Source organism: Myxine glutinosa, chromosome 2, assembly GCF_964187855.1.
Source record: "Myxine glutinosa chromosome 2, kmMyxGlut1.1, whole genome shotgun sequence".
Classification (NCBI taxonomy): Eukaryota; Metazoa; Chordata; class Myxini; order Myxiniformes; family Myxinidae; genus Myxine; species Myxine glutinosa.
Window position 1 is genome coordinate 240,541,608 of NC_136262.1, and position 18,101 is coordinate 240,559,708.

Sequence of the window (18,101 nt, forward strand, 5' to 3'; positions counted from 1 at the left end):
CACCTTTTATTTGTCCCCTACCTGGAGGGGACTATAGGTTTGCTCCCCGTCTGTCCATCCGTCCGTCCATCCCACCTGTAGTTTTCTGCACTTTTTCCATACTCTTTAACATATTCAACTGAAACTCTGTACATGGCGTTATTATAAGATACAGAGCAAATGTAAGTTTCGGGGTGTTTCACCAATTTTTCACGGAGTTATGCCATTTTTGCTTGGAACAAGAACATTCATTGGGACCGGTCGGAGACATGTATTGCAAAGGAATTCTCCCTCTGGTTTATAATCCCTTTGTCTTTTTTCATATCTGGATGTTTAATATATTGTTACGGTTTTGAGGTTTGTACAGTGAGTTCAATAAATGTTAAAGATTTGCCCCCCATAGATAGTCACACAAGCAACATGTAGCCTCATTTTCAGTATAGTTATTTCTTAGAATGTGTGAGAATAGGCCATTTCCTGTGTTAGTTCTGCGTTGTGTAAAGACAGGAGAATAGGCCCTACTTGCCACCGATTTCCCAGCCACCCTAGCCTCAATCATCCTATGTCCGTAGCCTCAATACAGTTTGTTAACGTTGGTTCATATTGGGCGAGTTAACACGAGGGAGGCGGAGGAGGATCGGGGCGAAGTCGAGGCGGAGCGGCAGAAGCAATGACGGTAAGCATGAGGCGCCAATCACAGCTCGAGGGTGGTGGCGTCAGAGGGCATGGTGAGAAGAGTCTGGTGAGTTCCAGAAGGTTCACGGGGCGTACCTATATAACGCGATGCACAAAGCCCTCGGAAGGACTTGCAGAGGAGGACTCGCAGAGGAACGCCAGATAAGCATTGTAAAGGACTTGCACCAGTTACGGGAGAGAACTTGCACCAGTTATGGGAGAAGGACTCGTTGTTGAACTTACAGCCAGAACGTGCGGTGCTTGATGAGCTTGATGCGCCTTGCCGCACTTGCATAAGAACAGCTGAGTAACCGCCCTTTGCCGTAAAAGTCCGCCCCTTTGCCGTAAAAGTCCGCCCCTTGCCGTTCCGGCCAATATCTCCTTCGTTCGAGAGACGCGCTACGATCCCCTGTCTTCACCTATCACCATCTTCACGGGACGCACGTGGACCACGGAGAGCCGGATGGGGCCGAGCCTGGACGACCACATCGGCGCGTTTGTGAACATCGACATCTGCAATCCCCTGTGTGAGTGTGAGTGAGATGGGCCCGTTGTCCAGGCTTTAGTTAAGACTGTCTAAGCTTGCTCTGTGTCCCTGCGTCCTTGAACCTTGTACATACGTGTGGGAATCATTAAATCAGTGTTCTTTCTTTCTTCCTGATTCGATCGTTCCCATGATTTCTCCATTTGACTAAGCGTGGCACGAATAGAACCGTTTAAATCGGGGTCCATTAATTGAGACTGCACGGATCACGTGTACGCAAACCGCTCGGCGTACTCCAACCTCACGTGGTTCGTGTGAGGCTTGCTACCTCGTTTCCGTGGCGGCGTGAGTACTTAGGTACAAGCGAGAATTTGGTCCCGAAACCCTATTTTGCGCTCACCCGGAAAGGACGTAATAAGTCTCTGTTCCGCCAGGCCAGTAAAGACAAGGGGATTAATCCCCCCCTTGATAAGGGGAAGAAGGCCGGCGAGAGAACCGCAACAATTGGTGTCAGGAGTTTGGGATTGGACCCGGAGTGCGCTTAACGCACTTGAAATTGCGAGTGGACGAAATTTAGTTTTTAAAATCCAAAATTAAATTCGTGCCATGGGTAGCCAAAGCGATCGATTGCCGGTGGGGGTCGAAAATGAGGTAGATGAGGAAGAATTAAGGACCCAGGACCCACGAGAAGAATTGGAAGAAGAGGAGGACATTGATGAGGGGCCGGCAGTAGGGGTAGAAAATGGCGGCGCCTCGCACATGGCGGCGAGGGCCGAGCCCGCTGCGCCAATAGATATGGGCCTTTTTATGATGCAACTCAGGGCATATATGGGAGAAGAACTGGGTAAAGTGACTGCAAAAATGGACGCCCAAAGGAATGACATGAAAGAAATGAGGGACGAAGCAAGGTGTAACACGGAGGAGCTGGAAAACAACATGGGTGGCCAATTGAAAGAATTGGGGGACAAATCCACCCGGGACATTAAAAAAAATGGGTGATCAATTGGAAGAGGTGAAAAAGGGGCTGGAAAGCAAAATGGACACCCAAAAGAACGAATTGGGAAAAATGAGGGTGGCGTCAAATAAATAAATAAAAGAAATGGGGAAGGACATAAGGTGCAAGTTGAGCGAGGAGGTCACAAAGGGACGCAACGAGGTAACGCGTTGCGAGGAACGCGGGGAGAGCGAGGTAGAGCAGAGCGCGGCTAAGTGGACCGATGGGATAGAAATCGCGACTCGGGGTGTGGAAAAGTCGATGGCCGCCGAATTGGAAAAGCAAATTTTAAGCGCACCGGCAGTCGTCGAGGAAATTGAAGAAATAATAGAAATGATTCTAGTTGAAATTGGGGCCGAAGAGACGGCAGAGTTAGAGATTAAATTGAGGGAAGTGATGGAATATGTGCAAAGTTCGTGTTCGCATCATGATGCCGGGCTTGCTAACCACAATGAAAGTTTGCAGGTGGTGCTGCCGCGGAAGAAGGTCCCTAAGGTGAGCAGGAATGTGTATGGCGGGAAAAGGTTTTTGGCGCGCTTGGGATCGAGACGAAGCCCGGGCACTCGTGGAAGGTCCTTTGTGCGGTGTACGCGAGCGAATGGCGCGCGTGTGCGAAAAAAGTGTGCACCGGAGCGTGAGTGTATGACGGAATGTGAGTGGGAAGAGTGTGTCGGAGAAGAGTGTGAAACAGAGTGTGCGATGGCCGAGGAGAATGAGAGAGAATGCACACCAGAGCATGTTGTAGAGAGTGTGCAGGAGTGCACACCAGAGTGTGTGATTGGGTGTATACCAGGAGAGGGCACACCCGTGGTTGTTACTGAGTGTGTAACAAAAGAGTGTGTGCGAGGATGTGTGATAATGGAGTGTGTGAGGGGCGTGAGTGTGCCTGGGCGGTGTGCAGCTGAGTGTGTAAGGGAAGAGTATGCACGGGAGAGTGCTGTAATAGAATGCAGGAAGTGTATGGGAGGCGCTGGAGCGCCTAGGTGTACGAGTGTGGAGTGGGTCGCGTGTGGGGAGAATGCGGCTCGAGCATCGATGCAGACCGGGGTAGTGTTTAGCGTGACGTATAGCCGACGCGAGCCCTCGATGCGTGGTGTGCTTTGTGTGCGGCGGGGATCGGCGGGAATCGGTGCCGCGGCGGTCTCGCAAGGAGCGCCATGCACGGTTCGTGCCGGGCCCCACCCTGTATGGTCGGTGCCGCGCCTTGGCGGGAAAGGCGATCGGCACGGTTCAAGGGGGGGTAGGAGAGATCGGAGCCATGCCCCCTGGCGGGTGCGATGCTCCGACCGTGGGCGGTTGGGCCATCGTGCGTGGGACCGCAAGGCTCCGCGCAGAGATGGTGCCTTGAACCTTGGCCCAATAAAGCCTCCTCCCCTGAATCGAAAATGCTGGACGGACCCAACCTACAGGCGACCAACCACCCGCATGCATCTCTCCGCTTTTCGAAGCCGAGCTGTGAAAATGTATTTCCGCACGGAGAGGCTCATAGTTAGTGGACGAATAGCAATGGTGTTGGCGAATGGCACACTGCGTGGGGGAATGGTGGTATCACCATTCCTCACCATCTGAGCTCATGAGCATTAGATTAGGGGGATGGCAGTGAAATGCACATGGAGGTGCCAGCAACGGTTACCTCCATGGGGCACTGAAGCTCGCCGAGGGCGAGCTAGGTTAATTGTTAGGGAATCAGCAGACAGTAGGGACAAGATTTAAGTAGTGACATTTGTACAGGTAGAGGGGACATAGAGAGATTAGATGGATGATAATGACGAGGGAGTGCTTAGTGTAAGGGAAGACGAGGAAGCACGAGTTTTAGGGGAAGCAGTTAGTTAGATGATGCTGTGTGTGTGAGGATGGTATTGAGCAAATGAGGAATTGGTTGAGAAAGGTGTGTGAGGATGGTATTGAGCAAATGAGGAATTGGTCGAGAATGACTGTGTGTGAGAAATTGTGTATTCAGATAACCGGAGTGGTGTTTGAGAAAAAGTGGAATTGTGTTGAGTGTATGGGAACAGGCGCGTGAGCACAAGAGGTATGCAAGAGAACTTGGGGTGTGTGAGAATATTTGGTGTGGAATGCTTGGTGTGAAGGAGTGAATGGGGGGAGATGGACCCCTTCACGAATACCCGGGGTGGGTAGTTTAAAGTCAGGTAGAGGGTTTAGGTAAATTGTTTGGATATTGACACCTGTGGTGCGGGAAGTAGCAAGAAGTGCTTGGTTGGGTGCATGAGTCTATGAAATGGCTGGGCGTGTGGGCTTTGTTGGTGCGTATGGTTATTGGGGCACTCCGCCACTGGTAGTCTGTCAGCCAGGTGAGGCCACAGGTAGGCTCTGGGAGCCAGTTAGGGTTGTGAGTAGTTGTTCAATGGGGCCCGAGGATCCAAGAGAAGGACCCGGGTAGCCCAATGCCAGAGAGGGCTTCAGAGGGGTAGAGTGCCAGGAGGGGTCTTCCCTGGTTTAGGTAGTTGCAGGAGCAGGTAAGCTCGGGTGGCGACTTCAGTGGCGGAGGTGCGCAGGTAGGTAGACCTGCTGGTGGAGCCACATGACCCAGCCCCGAAATTGTGCAAAGGCACAGTGTGAAAATTGGCGAGTGAGACCCAAATTCGGAAGAGCACCGCAGAGTGGTCAATGGGGGATTCGGTTTTTAGAACCACATAGTTTAAAGATGGCCAATTGAATTGGCAGGGCACGACCCTGGGTAGTTTAAATGAGTTAATGTCAGTTAGTGTAGTTAGGAAATGAGGAATTCCCTTCGCGCCATCCACAACAACTCACCAAGGAGACGAACTCCACACCAGGGTTTTGTAAACTATTTGAGTGAGTAAGACGCATCACGACGTAGAGTGACATTGTGTTGGTTCCATCTCTTCCTTCCTGGGAGGGATTGGAAGACGAATTTGGAATTAGAGCGGGGATATGGGAGACAGAACGTAGTGACGAATTTGTAAATATAAGGAAGGGCTAGGGTACTGTAGTGTAAGCCGACATTGGGGGGTACGGATGGTTAGGGACAAGTCTGCTCTGCTCGCTCCTCCGCGCCCCTCGCGTTGCATTACCTTGTGTTAATGTGTCCCTTTGCGCCCTTTCTGCTTTGCTGACCGTGCTTTGTCTCTCCCCCCCACCCCTGGACCCACTTTGGAGGAGGTGTTGTGCAGCAACATCAAATGGTGCAGCTGCACATTGCTACAGTTGGCAGCACCCCTGCTGCATTTTTGCTACACCTGTGCAGCTGAACTGCACGGCACTTTGCTGCCGTACCCTTCATTTGTTATAACTTTGCTGCATATGTGCAGCACTTGCTGCCACAGACACTTTGCTGCACATCATCACATAACACATTATGGACCACCGGTTTTGTGGCCTTACACTTTGCGGTGCAGCACTTGGCTGCAGACTCACCTTGCATCTTCGGACCACTTGTTTTGTGTGGCATCAATGTCACGCAGTTGGACCATATAGGGTTGGCCCTGCTGACAAATCCAATAAAACGAACACGTGTTTTTGTACATTTTATTCTTGCTGTGCTAGGAAAGAAGAACTGGAAGTTTTATTGCACACAGAAGATGCGACATGCAGGAAGCAAGAAGATGCAGGAAGACAGAAGATGCCAGACACCAGCAACAAATGTGAACTTTTTGAAATGTGTTTTGTGTATTGGTGCTATGATGTGCTTTCTCTCCCCTCCAATCTTCTTTCCACAAAGAACAGGTCCTGGGTTATAGGACTGTAAATAAGTAGGTTTTGTGCTTGTGAATAAATAGATGCTGCCCACCGGCTTTATGTGTAGTTTGAAGATAATTCCGCAATTCGGTTAGTTGTGGGCATAAGTCTGTTAGAGTTAGTTACACAACGCAGTAGGTGGGACATATTTAGTGTCGTAAAACTGTCGCACACACGGGTTAGAATAAATGTTAGGGGGAACCACATCTAAGTGTCACACATAATTAAAAGTTAGTCCCAACTCATTCTCAAAACCGGTCGTTCCAGTGTTAGTAGGTTCGACTCGGGGACGAGTCTGACGAGGGAGGTGGGGCAGTGTTACGGTTTTGAGGTTTGTACAGTGAGTTCAATAAATGTTAAAGGTTTTCCCCCCATAGATAGTCACACAAGCAACATGTAGCCTCATTTGTAGTATAGTTATTTCTTAGTATGTGGGAGAATAGGCCATTTCCTGTGTTAGTTCTGTGTTGTGTAAAGACAGGAGAATAGGCCCTACTTGCCACCGATTTCCCAGCCACCCTAGCCTCAATCATCCTACGTCCGTAGCCTCAATACAGTTTGTTAACGTTGGTTTATATTGGGCGAGTTAACACGAGGGAGGCGGAGGAAGATCGGGGCGGAGTCGAGGCGGGTGCAGCAGAAGCAATGACGGTAAGCATGAGCCGCCAATCAGAGCTCGAGGGTGGTGGCGTCAGACGGCGTGGTGAGAAGAGTCTGGTGAGATCCAGAAGGTTCGCGGGGCGTACCTATAAAACCCGATGCACAAAGCCCTCGGAAGGACTTGCAGAGGAGGACTCGCAGAGGAACGCCGGATAAGCGTTTTAAAGGACTTGCACCAGTTACGGGAGAGAGCTTGCACCAGTTACGGGAGAAGGACTCGTTGTTGAACTTACAGCCTGAACGCGCGGTGCTTGATGAGCTTGATGAGCCTTGCCGCACATGCATAAGAACGGCTGAGTAACCGCCCTTTGCCGTAAAAGTGCGCCCTTTGCCGTAAAAGTCCGCCCCTTGCCGTTCTGGCCGATATCTCCTTCGTTCGAGAGACGAGCTACGAGCCCCTGTCTTCGCCTATCACCATCTTCACGGGACGCACGTGGACCATGGAGAGCCGGACGGGGCCGAGCCTGGATGACCACATCGGCGCGTTGGTGAACATCGACATCTGCAATCCCCTGTGTGAGTGAGACGGGCCCGTTGTACAGATATAAGTTAAGACTGTCTAAGCTTGCTCTGTGTCCCTGCGTCCTTGAACCGTGTACATACATGTGGGAATCATTAAATCAGTGTTCTTTCTTTCTTCCTGATTCGATCGTTCCCGTGATTTCTCCATTTGACTAAGCGTGGCACGAATAGAACCGTTTAAATCGGGGTCCATTAATTGAGACTGCGTGGATCACGTGTACGCAAACCGCTCGGCGTACTCCAACCTCACGTGGTTCGTGTGAGGCTTGCTACCTCGTTTCCGTGGCGGCGCGAGTACTTAGGTACGAGCGAGAATTTGGTCCCGAAACCCTATTTTGCGCTCGCCCGGAAAGGACGTAATAAGTCTCAGTTCCGCCAGGCCAGTAAAGATAAGGGGATTAATCCTCTCTTGATAAGGGGAAAAAGGCCGGCGAGAGAACCGCAACAATATTATTATATTTTCTATTATATTTCTATATTAGGCCGAGAAAAATATATTTCCGGTCTCTGGTCAGCGCGCGCATCGATTTTGACCCTGCACGACAACAATTTTTTTTTCCCAATGGTACCTACAAGAGCGTGTGTCTGTTGTTGCCGGGCCGGCACGCTATCTCGGGAAATACGGGTCTGTGAGGGTCGCCATTGGTATCGACGTTCGCGCATGGTTCTCCCCTACAAGATTACGTTTAGTTTGTCCAAATCCAACCAGCCGTTCTAAAGATATGAGTAGTGTTGTGTGCCGTGACGTCATGAATCCAATCGGCTGGATATTGTAATTTATTGAAACGAAGACGTTCTTTGTCGGGTTCGTGTGAAGCAACCAGAAGGTCAGGAGAGCTGCGGGTGGCCTCGTTAGTTAGGCCTGGATCCCATCTCGTTTGTCATGAAGTTGTAAGTGTCTGTTATAATCTGGTGGACTGGCAGAAGAGATCGTGGGAGACCATCGGCCTGTTAGACCACTTGCGCATGCGCAGTGTTGACACGATAGACGCATTGGAGTTTGAGGGTACGGCGAGGCGATCTCGAGATCGAAATGGCAATCTATAATATGCTTGAAGAACTTAATGATTTTCAGAATAAATACATTTTAAAATAACTTAAGCTGGTGTTCATTATTTACAAAAAAAGGCCTACCAGTCCCATTGACTGTCTTTAATTTCTCTCTGGACGGCGCCACGGCAGATGAGGAGGACCGCAAGGCATGAGGACACAAAAAACACCTTTATATATTTTGCAATCCATGCTTTTCAAAAAAAAACCAAGAAAAAAAAAAAACCGCATCGCCGCATCAATTCTGGAACTTTGGTCTGACCAGAGACCAGCAATATATTTTTTTCGACCTTATTATAATTATATTGAATATATTTTCATATTTTTCATATCTGTTTTGCATTATAGCATGTACCCCTCCCTCCGCCCCCAGCCCTTCCCCTTCCACAGATCTACCGACGTCCTTGTTCTCTACTGTTGTTGTGCTTGTGTGCTTCCCTGTCTCTCTCCCCCTCTTGTCTCCCTCTCCCTTCATTGTATGTTTTATGTGTCTGTGCATGTTTTCATGTTCAATGTGTTAGCTCTTACATGAGCCTCGATTCTGTATACAAAAAAAAAAAAAATCTCCTTTGCCTATCAAGCGAAGTGCTGGCATTGGCATACACTTCTGGTGTTAATGAATTCTGAATCATATAGAACTCCAATCATATAGAACTCATATATAACTTCAGGGATTATATTGGGAGGTATGCCACTGACTCCACTAGGGTAGTCAGGGGAGGAATTTGGAATTTGGCAATGGTGCCAGCGATAACTCACTTACTCTCCATTGAAAGACACTGTAGGATTCTTAAACATCCACTATTTAATGCTAGCACAATGAGTGCCCAACTTAACAGCCATCTGAGAGATGGCACATTTTATGATGCGATGCCAGCCTATGAAGCGTCAGTCTGACAGTTTATAGTCAGGCACAAAAATCAAACTCAGACTTGAAGAGCTGAAAGGTAAGTGTGCTACCTCTGTACCATCCTGTGAGACCTGTAATTGATAGCATTGCAAACCCATCAGGAGGGGTATAGCTAAGAAGCATTTTATATACAAAGTTCTCAGCTCACAGAGGAGATAGATGACAAAGGGCAACAAAAGACAAAGGTCATCATCATTTTTCTCATCATCAAAGGACAAAGGACAAAAAAAAATTGCTTTACAAACTACCAAAGGACACAGGGTGAGGGCCGGAATACGCAAGGAGGAATAACACAAAAATATGTCAATTTTTTCACATTGTACACTTACAGTCATGTGAAAAAGTAAGTACACCCCATGTAAAGTTTTGACTTTTTCAACATGTTTCAACATGCAGATATTTGATCTTCATTTCAACAATATTGATAGATAAAGGTGATATCTATCTATAATTCCAGTAATCTCTGTTTGTACGTTTGTACGTTTGTTTGTCTGTGACCGCTGTTTCTCGACAACCACGGGTCCGATATACTTTTAACTTGCCAGGTATATTGCTGGGGACCCGAGGATGTGCCTTTTCAAGGTTTCATATTAATCGGACAATTACTTACCGAGCTATGTCCAAAAAACGATTCAACCAATCAGAGAGCAGCGAACTATCGCGTGTGCCGAACGTGGCGGACACACTCTGCCTCGGATGGCACATTTGAGAGCGTATTCATTTATTTCACGTTTGCAAACTATGTTGGCGTTAAACTATGTTTTAAAACTAATAAAAACGAATTTGCGATTCATTCGCTTTCCTGCGCGTTTGTGCACGCGATGGCGATTTCTTTACCAAACTCCGGAAGCCGTTCGCTTTGGACCAAACCATTTCATGTAAATAGAGGGGGGGGATATAATTTTAGATATAGATATAGTACGGGCAATGCCCTAGTATTATAACAAATATCATGAAACATTTACATTTTGTAGTCCATTGTATAATTTAAATGAACATAAATGCAAATTTCGCATGTGGAAAAAGTAAGTACACCCCTACATTTATCATTACTTCAAATACCTAAAATTAGAATCAGGTGCACCAGCTCAGGTGCAAATGATTAGAACATCGTTAGAGAGGATCTTGGAGGAACCTGTCTTATTTAAACCTCAGACATTTCGTTTTGTTTGCTCTTTGTTGTTGACCGTTGTTGTTCTTTGTTGTTTGCGGCGTCACCATGCCTAGATCAAAAGAGCTCTCTGAGGCCTTCAGAAAGAAGACTATAGATGCCTATGAGTCTGGGAAGGGATTTAAAAAGATCTCCAAACAATTTGAAATTGGAGATCTCGCGAGATCTTGGAGACGGCGGCAGGGATTTTCGAAGCTCCACACGGTCTCCACGTTTTTCGAAGTTAAGTCTGTTCACAATTGTATTTTGTCGAAACTGTATTTATCTTTCGGTGTGTGAAGTTATTGTGTGCAACTTTGGTTGTTTCTCGGTGTTTATCTTTCATAAATTGATCGTCTGTTTGCCGTGTCGCGAGCAAGGCCTTGTACAGTGTGCACTGTACAACCTTGAGGCTTTGTTTTTCTCTCAGTGGTCCGTCGTTTGTGATCCAATAACTTTCGTTCTCTGTATTCCCAGTCTTTTCACCCATAGCCTACTTCCTTGTGTAAATCTCAACTAAAAAAAAACAAACAAAAAAAAACAAAAAAACATTTCCTTCTCTGTTCTCATTCGTTTATTCATTCTTATTCGTTCGTTCGTTCTTCGACCACGTGTTTCTCCCCCATTTCCCCAGATAGTTTTCACTCATTAACCTTCAATGTTTACACTTTCCCCTCAAGTTATGTATTCCGTCATATTTTATAACACCTTTTTCTTCTTCTTCTTTAAAAGGCTGCTTTCGACTTGCTCACCAAATCAATTCATCCCAAAAAAAATATCCATCTCCTATAGTGCCTTTGTTCTACATTCCCTAAACTCTCCTGCACTCCATCCTCCATCCAGCGTCCTTAAACGTATTTTTAACTCGAAGGTCACAAGAAACTCATTTTGCAATAAATGTTCGTTTCCCATAAATCGTACACTTTCAAAAATCCAATCTCACCCCTCCCCTCCAAATCTTCCCCATAACCCCTCCCCTCCAAATCTTCCCCATCACCCCTCCCCTCCAAATCTTCCCCATCACCCATCCCTTTCAAATCTCCCCCCTTGCCCCCTCCCTCCTAAACTACTCCCTCACCCCTCCCCGCCAAGACGCCCCCTCGCCCCTCCCCTCCTAGACTCCTGCCTCACCCCTCCCCTCCAAATCTCCCCCATATCCCATCCCTTTCAAATCCCTCCCCTTGTCCCTTCCCTCCCAAACTCCCCCCTCACCCCTCCCCTTCAAATCTCCCCACCCTCATTGCTTCTCAATTTCCCCCCGCTCACTCCCCCTCCTCAAAGCGTCCTCCCCGCTTCTTCCCCCTTCAAACTCTCACCTCCATCTCCCCCAACCTTCTGCCTCGCTCTTCCCCCTCCTCAAATAACACATCATTGTGGCTCACCCAATCACCATCAAACCTTTTGTCCGCCCCATCCTTCCCTTTCTCCGAGCTATTCTGAAATCTCTGACACACCTTCAACAGCTCTCCCTACCTCTTCCACCTCTTCCACATCTTACCCTACCCCTCCTCCCCCCTGTTCTGTATCTGATGCTCCCCCTTCCTCTTCATTAACGGTATGGACCTCAAACATCCGGGGCCTTCGTTCAAACTTAACTGATCTCTCCATACAGGTTGCTTCTGTCAAACCAGACGTGATCTGCTTAACAGAAACTTTCCTCCTTTATGATGTCTCTGATTCCATAGTATCTCTCCCGGGCTACTCCCTCCTCCGGTATGATAGACCTGAGCCTCGTCCTGGAGGCGGGGTTGCTATCTTTATCAAAAACTCTCTTCCTCACTCGCCCTGCACTGCACTCTCTCCACCTCACCCCCAGGAATACCTCTGGCTACGGCTTCCCCTTCGCTCCCACCTCTTGTTCATATGTGTGTTGTACCGTCCACCAAACAGTGATGACTCCATCTACATCTCGCTGTCTGATGATATGGACCAACTTCTATCTACTCATCCCAACTCTCTCTTCCTCATATGTGGTGATTTCAACTGTCATCATGCCAGTTGGCTGGGTGTGGGTACCTCTCTCACCAGCCATGGCTCCTCAGCAAAGGACTTCTGCGACTCACTGGGACTGACACAATCTGTCAATTTCCCGACCCGGATCTCAGTCAACGGAACATCTTCTCTTCTGGACTTGGTTATGACTAACTTCCCTGAAAATGTCTGCTGCTCTTCTTCTGCTCCGATCGGATCATCTGATCATGTCCTTGTTAAAGTGGACATCTCTCTGACCATCCTCAGGGAGCCTGCTCAGCGTCGACGAGTCTGGCATTTCACTCAGGCCAACTGGCACGGTCTTCAAGCAGCCATCAATCATCTGGACTGGTCTCCCATCTCTACCACCTCTGACATCAACTCATCCTGGGAATTCTTCCAAAGTAAATTGCTCTCTCTCATGCACAGATTTATCCCATCTCGTCTTCAGTTGTCATACCCTTCCTCCCGTCCATGGTACACGGAATCTTGTGGTGAGGCTGTTGCCCAGAAACAACTTGCCTTCGTCTCCTGGAAAGCAAATCCAACGGAAGGAAATCTCATTTCCTTTCACAAAGCCCGAAACAAGTGTGTGTCCACCCTCAGGAGAGCCAGGAAACAATATCTCTCCGTTCTCAAGACCGAACTCTCTTATCTGTCTCCCTCTTCCAAATCCTGGTGGCGTCTGGTCAAATCCGTTTCTGGTGTTTGTTCCCCCTCCATCCCCTCCCTTACCTCAAACGGCTACACAGCTGACTCCGCACGTGAAAAAGCTGAATGCCTCAACTCTGTGTTTGCCTCTAAATCTTGTGTCCCAAACCCATCCCTCTCTGTACCCACCATACCCAGTCGTACCCTGCTGCTCCTGGACTCCGTGTCCTTTCCTCCTGACAAGGTGGAAAAGTTTCTGTCAACCCTCGACTCTGATTCTGCAACTGGACCCGACGGCATCAGCCCACGGGTCCTAAAATCCTGCTCTGCTGCTCTATCTCACCCTCTCTCTGTTCTCTTCACCCTCTCTTTTGCTCAAGGTCAACTGCCATCTGCTTGGAAATCAGCCAACATCACCGCTTTGCACAAAAAAGGTGCAAAAACAGATCCTAGCAACTACAGACCAATCAGCCTTCTCCCAATTATCAGCAAAGTCATGGAATCCATCATTGCTTCTGATATGAAATCTTTCCTCTTCTCCAATGGCTTGATCTCTGATCATCAATTTGGTTTCAGACCAGGTCACTCTACTCTGGACATGCTGCTTCTGCTGTCTCAACAATGGATGGAGGTCCTCAATGCCAAACAGGAAATTAGAGCTGTCTCCCTCGACATATCACGTGCCTTCGACACTGTCTGGCACCCCGCTCTGCTCACCAAACTCTCCTCCTTTGGTATCCATGGAAATCTCCACGCATGGCTGGCGGACTTCCTCTCTAGTCGTCGTCAACGTGTGGCCCTGAATGGGTTTCTCTCATCTCCTCTTCCTGTTCAGGCTGGAGTTCCCCAAGGCAGTGTTCTGGGCCCCGTGCTTTTTCTGGTCTTCATCAATGATCTCTCTGACTCTCTCGAAAATTCTCTCTATCTCTTTGCTGATGACTCCACTCTCTGCCGCTCCATTCCTCTTCCCTCAGATCGGCAGTCTGCTGCCTCCTCACTCTCTGAAGACCTGGACAAAATCACAGACTGGTCAAACAAGTGGAACATGTCTTTCAATCCTAACAAATCTCACACTCTTACTATGTCTCTCCGAAAAGATCGACTGGACAACCCTCCCATCTACTTTCTCAACAATCCTCTCCAAGAAGTTCTGTCGCTCAAGATTTTGGGTCTCACTATCTGCCATGATCTTTCTTGGGAAAACCACATTTCCAAGCTGGCCTCCAAAGCCAGTCGCCGACTGGGCATCCTCCGTCGTGCGAAGTCCTTCCTCGGCACACCTGAGCTCCTCACCACATACAAGGCTTTCATCCGCAGCTCAATGGAATACTGTTCTCCCCTATGGGCCGGTGCTCCTGCCTCACACCTAGCTCGGCTTCACGCTGTTGAAACCAAAGCTTTCAGAATTATTGGAATCTCCCGCGATGAAGCTATCTCTGAGGGCCTTTCACTCACTCACCGCAGGCAGGTAGGTGGTCTTTCTGTCTTCTACCGACTCCTCTCCGGCCTTGCACCCCCAGCTCTCTCTGTGCTCTGTCCCCCAAATATTCCTACAGGTCGCACAAGATCTGCCAGCAACCCTCTGATGGTTAAACTGCCGAAATCTCGGCTCTCTGCTCACCTTCACTCTTTCATTCCTCTTTTCTCCCGCCTCTGGAACAAACTCCCTCACTCCCTTCAATCCCACTCCTCCCTCCAGGTCTTTAAAACAGCTGTTCACCACCATCTCTTATCTTCCCCCATCCAAAACCTTGATCTTTTCTACCCCCGCTAATTCACCCCAGATCCACCTTGTTTGAAATTCCAACTTCTTTCCTGGAAGTCCTGGCAGTGTGATATGTTTTATACCTCTCCCACCGCCCCCTTCCCATGCCCCCCCCCCCCCAAAGCCCTCGCCCTCTCTCAGATCTCTCGATGTCTCCATGTCTCTCGGTCCCTGCTCTCAAATGTTGTGTTTGTGTCCTTCCCCCTCTCTCCCCATCTTGTCTACCGCTCCCGATGTTATATGTTTTATGTGTCGGTTTGTCTTTCTGTGTGATTAATGTTCGCTCTTTCACGAGCCTCGATATTGTATACAAAAAAAAAAAAAAAAAAAAAAAAAAAAAAAAAAAAAAAAAAAAAAAAAAAAAAAATCAATCATTCGACTGTCTGGAAGATCATCTACAAGTGGAGAAGATTCCAAACAACTGCCAACCTTTTCAGGCCAGGCCGCCCCAGCAAGTTCAGCCTGAGAGCAGACCGCAAGATGCTGAAAGAAGTCTCTAAGAACCCCAGAATGTCATCACGGCACCTACAGGTAGCTCTTGCCACTGGTGATGTCAAAGTGCACGAGTCTACCATTAGAAAGAGGCTGCACAAATTTGATCTACATGGGAGGTGTGCCCGGAGGAAACCTTTGCTGTCCAGAAAGAACAACAGGGCAAGACTAAAGTTTGCCAATGCACACCTTGGCGAAGACCAGAACTTCTGGAACAATGTGCTCTGGACAAATGAGTCAAAGGTAGAGCTATTTGGCCACAATACCAGAAGACATGTTTGGCGAAAACCAAAGACAGCATTTGACCACAAGAACCTGATACCAACTGTAAAGCATGGGGGTGGAAATATTATGGTTTGGGGCCACTTTGCTGCATCAGGGCCTGGGCAGCTCACCCTCATAGAATCCACTATGAATTATTCATTGTACCAGAGGGTGCTTGAGGATAATGTGAGGCTCAGGCCAACTGGCACGGTCTTCAAGCAGCCATCAATCATCTGGACTGGTCTCCCATCTCTACCGCCTCTGACATCAACTCATCCTGGGAATTCTTCCAAAGTAAATTGCTCTCTCTCATTCACAGATTTATCCCATCTCGTCTTCAGTTGTTGTACCCTTCCCTCCCGTCCATGGTACATGGATTCTTGTGGTGAGGCTATTGCCCAGAAACAACTTGCTTTCGTCTCCTGGAAAGCAAATCCAACGGAAGGAAATCTCATTTCCTTTCCCAAAGCCCGAAACAAGTGTGTGTCCACCCTCAGGAGGGCCAGGAAACAATATCTCTCCATTCTCAGGACCGAACTCTCTTATCTGTCTCCCTCTTCCAAATCCTGGTGGCATCTGGTCAAATCTGTTTCTGGTGTTTTTCCCCCCTCCAACCCCTCCCTCACCTCAAACGGCCACACGGCTGACTCTGCCCGTGAAAAAGCTGAGGCTATTGCCCAGAGTGGTGAGGCTATTGCCCAGAAACAACTTGCTTTCGTCTCCTGGAAAGCAAATCCAACGGAAGGAAATCTCATTTCCTTTCACAAAGCCCGAAACAAGTGTGTGTCCACCCTCAGGAGAGCCAGGAAACAATATCTCTCCGTTCTCAGGACCGAACTCTCTTATCTGTCTCGCTCTTCCAAATCCTGGTGGCATCTGGTCAAATCTGTTTCTGGTGTTTGTTCCCCCTCCATCCCCTTCCTCACCTCAAACGACCACATGGCTGACTCCGCACGTGAAAAAGCTGAATGCCTCAACTCTGTGTTTGCCTCTAAATCTTGTGTCCCAAATCCATCCCTCTCTGTACCCACCGTACCCAGTCGTACCCAGCTGCTCCTGGACTCTGTGTCCTTTCCTCCTGACAAGGTGGAAAAGTTTCTGTCAACCCTCGACTCTGATTCTGCAACTGGACCTGACGGCATCAGCCCACGGGTCCTAAAATCCTGTTCTTCCGCTCTTTCACTCCCTCTCTCTGTTCTCTTCACCCTCTCTTTTGCTCAAGGTCATCTGCCATCTGCTTGGAAATCTGCCAACATCACCGCTTTGCACAAAAAAGGTGCAAAAACAGATCCCAGCAACTACAGACCAATCAGCCTTCTCCCAATTATCAGCAAAGTCATGGAATCCGTCATTGCTTCAGATATGAAATCTTTCCTCTTCTCCAATGGCTTGATCTCTGATCATCAATTTGGTTTCAGACCTGGTCACTCTACTCTGGACATGCTGCTTCTGCTTTCTCAACAATGGATGGAGGTCCTCAATGCCAAACAGGAAATTAGAGCTGTCTCCCTTGTCATATCACATGCCTTCGATACGGTCTGGCACCCCGCTCTGCTCACCAAACTCTCCTCTTTTGGTATCCATGGAAATCTCCACGCATGGCTGGCGGACTTCCTCTCTAGTCGTAGTCAATGTGTGGCCCTGAATGGGTTTCTCTCATCTCCTCTTCCTGTTCAGGCTGGAGTTCCCCAAGGCAGTGTTCTGGGCCCTGTGCTTTTTCTGGTCTTCATCAATGATCTCTCTGACTCTCTTGAAAATCCTCTCTATCTCTTTGCTGATGACTCTACTCTCTGTCGCTCCATTCTTCATCCCTCAGATCGGCAGTCTGCAGCCTCCTCACTCTCTGCAGACCTTGACAAAATCACAGACTGGGCAAACAAGTGGAACATGTCTTTCAATCCTGACAAATCTCACACTCTTACGATGTCTCTCCGAAAAGACCGACTGGACAACCCTCCCATCCACTTTCTGAATAATCCTCTCCAAGAAGTTCTGTTACTCAAGCTTTTGGGTCTCACTATCTGCCATGATCTTTCCTGGGAAAACCACATTTCAAATCTGGCCTCCAATGCCAGTCGCCGAATGGGCATCCTCCATCGTGCGAAGTCCTTCCTTGGCACACCTGAGCTCCTCACCACATACAAGGCTTTCATCCGCAGCTCAATGGAATACTGCTCTCCCCTCTGGGCTGGTGCTCCTGCCTCGCACCTAGCTCGTCTTCACGCTGTTGAAACCAAAGCGTTCAGAATCATTGGAATCTCCCGCGATGAAGCTAACTCCAATGGCCTCTCACTCACTCACCGCAGGCAGGTTGGTGGTCTTTCTGTCTTCTACCGACACCTCTCTGGCCTTGCCCCCCCCCCCCAGCTCTCTCTGGGCTCTGTCCCCCAAATATTCCTACAGGTCGCACAAGATCTGCCTGCAGCCCTCTTATGGTTAAACTGCCAAAATCAAGACTCTCTGCTCACCTTCACTCCTTCATTCCTCTTTTCTCCCGCCTCTGGAACAAACTCCCTCACTCTCTTCAATCCCACTCCACCCTCCAGGTCTTTAAAACAGCTGTTCACCACCATCTCTCATCTTCCCCCATCCAAAACCTTGATCTTTTCTACCCACGCTAATTCCACCCCAATTCCACTTTTTTGAAATACCAACTTCTGTCCTGGAAGTCCTTGGTGTCCTTGTGTTTTATACTTCTCCCACCCAACCCCCTTCCCACGCCTCCTCCACCCAAGCCCTCTCCCTCCCACACATCTCCCTGCTCTCAAATGTTGTGTTTGTGTGCACCCCTTCTCTCCCCATCTTGTCTTCCGC